Genomic DNA, 5489 nt, shown 5'->3' with positions numbered 1-5489 from the left:
CAGCCACTGAGCTGTTCCATGCCCCAGCTGCATGGCCCAGCACCCTGCACTCTGAGTCCTGACTCACATAGGCTCAACCTCACTTGGCTCTCCAGAGCCCCTGGTGTTCTGAGCTGGCCCCAAAGCCACAAGAATATCAGACATCAGGGGCTGGGGTGGGCCCAAACCACAGGAGTCTCAGCATCCAGTGCCCCACACTTTGCCTGAACCTGCGTCACTGCATCCACAGTGGCCATGCGCAGCTCATGGGAGGCTTGAACAGAGGTCCCACATGAGCCCTCAGGCTATGCAGAAGGGTAGAGGAGAAAGTGACTTGGGTCTGGGATTGCAGTTGTGCGCGACCATGGCCTGCTAATAGCACGGTTCCCTACACTTATCAGTGGACTAATCCACGGATACATACAGTGCCCCAGGTCCAATCAGCTCCCAAGATCCTGGCGTATGAGTGCATGAGCCTTTGGAGGAGCATCTAGATATTAACCAGAACAATTACAAATAGAATAAAGTACTCTACTGTATGGTGGCTTAGTGCTGACAAGTATTTAATAGAATGTTTCAAATATCTAGTATATTCTAACTTCTGAACCAGAAATTCAATTCTATGGTTTTAATCAGAAATACAGATATGATTCATAACAAAATTGTCAACAGCAAACTAGAAGCATGATATATGCAAAATGATAGGTTATTAGGAAGCATTATGTTACAAAGATTTCTTAATAATATCAAAAATCATTCTATATCAATACCACATACATACATATATGTATATATATATATATACACACACACACACACAGAAATGGGGTAAAACAGTAATGGGCTCCTTATTTTCTGAGTGTTGTTATTGTAGATGTGTTGACTAGCACTGTTGAAACCATATTATGACCTTGGGAGTTACCAGCCATTAGCTGAAGTTGATATCCAATTGATAGCATAAATATTTAAGTGAATATCTCCATTTCCCAGGCAGTTGATAGGATTGTACTCCCTGGCCTGCTTGTGAATATGTTGGGAAAGTGTCAAGTTATTGGTCAATGACTTATGAACAGAAATGTGTGTTTCTGAAACAGCATTTCATGGGTGGTAGTAGGTATTCTAGAGTTCTTTGTTCCTGCTGGCATAGTGATAAGCAATGTCCAACATGGTAGCAACTTTGTCATAGTGAGTTCTTAGGTAACTAGTGATGAGAGCTCTGTAAAGCCCCTGAATATAACTTATTTTTAGCATAGCTTTTTTTTTGTTTTGAGACAGGGTCTGGCTAGATAGTTCAGGCTGTCCTTGAACTCCTGGAAATCCTCTCTCCTGCCTCAGCCCCCATGTGCTGCAATTACAGGGATTCACCACCATGCCCCGCTAGCATAGCATTTTAAAGAAGTACCTATCACTGCAGTGAACTATAGCTCAGTGGTGGAGTGTTTGCCTGAGATGCATGGGCCCCCCAGATTTGATCCCCAGCACCATAAATGAATGAAAATAACTTAGCCAGGCTTGGTGACACATGCCTGGAATCCCTTCACTTTGTAGGCTGAGGATTGCAATTCTGTCACAGGCTGGCCAACGTAAAGAGTCCCTGTCACAAAATCAAACAAACGACACAATGAAACAATCTTCATGAACAACTGTCAGTGGGTAAAATGAACAGGGAGATTAGATTTGCAAGAATGTAGATAGAAATATTATATACTCTATAAGGGTGATAAAAAGCAGTAAAAACAAACAAAAATGGAAACAGAAAAGACCACAATAATTGCAAAACTGGATCAAGAAAAAACAAGAAGCACAAAAAATAAGCTCCCGATTTAGGAACATTCAAGCAAACTTTCACAGGTGTAATATGTTATATTCACTTTGTAGCTGTATGAACAAATCCAAATTACAAGCAGCAGAGTCTTAGGGTAAAATGTAATAGAAATAAAAACATAATAGTCAGCAACAAACGGACTCAGAGGCATTGCCCACTAAGCAAGAAGAACACTGCAGATAATAGGACATACAGAGGCTCTGGCCAACAGCTGGCTGTGCCTCAGTCAACAGCCAGCATCAACTGGCAACCTTATAAAAGAATGATCTTGGACATGAGCACATATGAGCCTTCAGAAAACTGCAGCACTGCCTGGTATCCATGCAACCACAAGACAACCAAAGCAATGGCTTCTCAGAGGAGCTCTCCCTGAAATTTTGATTTTTTTTTTGTACCAGGGATCAAACTCAGGACTGCGCGCTTGTAAGGCAGGCGCTTATGCCACTGAGCTAAATCCCCAGCCCCTCTCCCTGAAATTTTGACACATAAAATGAAATCATTATTGGCAAGGATGTGGAGAAATTGGAACCTTCACGCATTGCTAGAGAGAGAGAGAGAGACAGAGACAGAAACAGAGAGACAGAGAAAGAGAGTTTGTGAAGGATGTATCCAGGGGTCTGATGGGAATTTAAAGAAGGGCAGCCACTTTGGAAAGTAGTCTAAAAGTCTTGCATGCTATTAAACAACTGCAATAAGATTGAGCAGTTTTGCTCTTAGGTCATGAAAAAAAGAAATAAAATCATGTCCAGTCAGGCATGGTGGTGCATGTCTGGAATCCCAGCATATGAGAGATTGAGGCAGGAGGATTGCCATGAGTTGAGGCTAGCCTGGATTACAGAGTGAGACCCTATCTCAAAAAAAACAAAGCATATATCTACAAAGAAACATATATAAAATGCATTCAGCAATATTATTTTTTTTCAGCAGTATTATTGTTATAGCCAAACGTGGACACACTTAAATCCCATCAGTAGACAAGTGGATGAACAAAATTTCCTTCCTTCTTCATGCTGTCAATCATATTCAGATACTGAAACCTGTTGTGCCAGTAAGGTAAAAAGGACACCTGCCAGAGCTACAGAAATTGTCACTGGGCTGGGTCTGTGTCCATGTCTAACCAACACTGCTGCAACAAGCTTCCTGATTCCTGTTACAGAACAAGAATTTTCAGGACATGCCAGAAAGTGACATGAGCAGGATTTACAGTATTAAGCAAAGGCAGTACAAAAATATTTACTGTTAGATTTTTCTGGTGCACTAGAGAAGCAAAAGAAAGGAAAGAGTGAAAGTGGCCATTTATTTGAGGACGTGGAGAAAAGCCCACAACCCACAAGGGTTTGGCTTTTTGTCTCTGACAGGATACAGAGGTGCAGAATTATATGACCTCTGTTTGGAAGTGGCGCATGGGACGGGCATTGATGACGGGTGAGGGACTGATTGGAATTGTCTTGGTGTGCAAATGGGAAAGTAACAATTTGAGCTGAAGGGGAAAAGGAGGGAGTGGTTGTCAGGGTAAGCGTTTTCACTTTGGCCTTCCACGATGTTAGACCATCGCCATAACTTTATATTAGGGCAAAACATTTTGTTTACTATAGAGTAAAAACAGGAAACAGCCTTTATTTGAAAACAGAAAGAAATGAACCTCTCTGGGCTGTGGCAGCAGGCTCACTGGGGAGCATGACTTTTTCTTCTCCAGGCCTGCAGCTACTGGCTCTCCAAGGGCCATGGCTTCTTCTCAGGGCTGGGTGGCGACAGGCTCACTGGGTTTGGTGGCCTCCTCTCCTCCGAGGTCAGGGCAGCTGCCGCTCATGGGGTTGGGGGATGGGGTGGCTGCTCTGGACCCACAGCAAATGGCTCAGGGGGGAGGGGGCACAACTTGTTTCTAAATTGACCATTACATTTCTAAAGGTCTGAAATGGCCTACAGACCATAGAAAGATGCTTTAGGCTTCTGCTTGAAACCAACAGCTTCAGAAAACTGCTGGCTTTGATGAAGAATCGCTATCTTTTTTTTTTTTTTCTTTTGGTCTTTTTAAACAGGGATTCACTATGCAATTTAAGCTGACCTTGAAGTCACTTTGTAGCCCAGGCTGGCCTCAAACTTGCAGCAATTCTCTTGCTTCAGCCTCCTGAATGCTGGAATCACAGGTGTCCACCTCTTGTTTTATTCTTGTGCATATAGCTTCTTCGGTGGTACTACAGATGGGAGTAAAAGGTCCAAGATCCAATTGAGATGTTCCTAGCTAAATACAATTTAGCACCATGATAATAATCCATCATTATAATATTTAACAAATTCTAGCAGCAAACATCTATGCTGTGTGCTAGTGTAGATGATTTAATGATTTAATTCTCACAATCAACACACAGGAATCAAAAAGTCAACTAAGAATAGCAAGACATAGGTGAGCACACATATAAAATCAGCTACTTGGGAGGTTTAGGCCTGACAATTGAAAGTTTGAGGCTAACCTGGGCAATTTAGTGAAAACTTTTTGCAAAAAGTTTGGTGGGGGAGTTGCTATGCAGACACTGGAATATAACAATGCAAGAAAGACAGGGAGGAAAGTAGGTTTCCAGGACCCCGGAAAGTCCAGAATTGAGAAGTGAAACCCATGGAGAAAGCATAGAGAGAAACTATAATAATAAGAAGGAAGTATCCAGGGGATTTTTCTTCTTCAGTTGGGACTCACTGTGTGGGAGAAATGGTTCAAACCTGCAGATACACAGTGACTGCTGGCCACACAAGAGGCTTCCATAGAGATGCAGCAGTGGAAGAGAATAGTGGGTGTTGAAAGACTGTACTAGATGGGAATGAGTGCTGAGGGCTCTGTCAAACCCACAGGAGAGAGAGAGATGGCTGGGAGCCATCTTGGAGAGGGGCCAATGGAGCCCAGAACTCAGAACAACTGCTGAGTCCATGTAGTGGCCCTGAGCTACAGAAGGTGCACTGACTGCTGCAGGCTGGCTGGGTCTGGTTTCACAATCCAGTCTGAACTTCAAGGGAAATAAAGGTACAGGCTCATTGAAAGTATCCATTACTCCACCCTAAAGCACCTGCCAGTGTGCTGGACTCTGGCTCCACACGTTGTCTACCAAGGGGAGCAAAGATAACCCTAGAAGTGGACTTTCTTTTGTTTTTTTCTCTTCGTTTGTTTCTTGTTATTGTTTTGCTTTTTTCTCCTTTGTTATTTGATCTTCTTTTTATATGAGTATGGACATGATTTCTAGCTTCCTTGTGGTGTTGTTCTGTCTGGTTCTTCCTTTTATTGCTTTTCCCTTTCCCTCCTGTCTTCTGCACCAATTGCCCAAAGTTTGTGCGACACCTATTTGTCCTCCAGCCTTGCTTCTAATCTTTTCCTCTCCCTCTATTTCTTCATTTTTGCTCCTAACCCCTTTTAAATTTACTTCTCTGAGGGTAAAACTGTCATACTGAGGACTCATTTAATACATATAATTCGCTGATTTTAGATTTTATTATAAAACTAAATCTAGCTCATATAGTTAAAGGTGATAAGTTGATGGTTACCTCAGTTAGTCATTTTTTAGACTGTTTTGATATTATTGCTATTGTTGTGTTGGGTTTCTTCGAGCAAAAGGAAAATAAAGGATCACACACACTAAGGGTCAGCCAAATGGCTGCTGCTGGCCAACATAAGCAAGCAGCTTTTATTGAGATAAAGAAC

At 42.4% G+C, this 5489-nt stretch overlaps 1 pseudogene; it reads right to left on the bottom strand.

Moving 5' to 3' along the window:
• Nucleotides 1-3678: 3678 nt before the first annotated feature.
• LOC111753328 (small nucleolar RNA SNORA2/SNORA34 family) lies at nucleotides 3679-3805 on the bottom strand (annotated as a pseudogene).
• Nucleotides 3806-5489: the final 1684 nt, after the last annotated feature.

The sequence above is a fragment of the Cavia porcellus genome, unplaced genomic scaffold (genome assembly GCF_034190915.1).
Source record: "Cavia porcellus strain 051 isolate PalLab524CR breed Dunkin Hartley unplaced genomic scaffold, mCavPor4.1 scaffold_8, whole genome shotgun sequence".
NCBI classification, from domain to species: Eukaryota; Metazoa; Chordata; class Mammalia; order Rodentia; family Caviidae; genus Cavia; species Cavia porcellus.
This window is presented reverse-complemented; position numbering and strand designations above follow the sequence as displayed.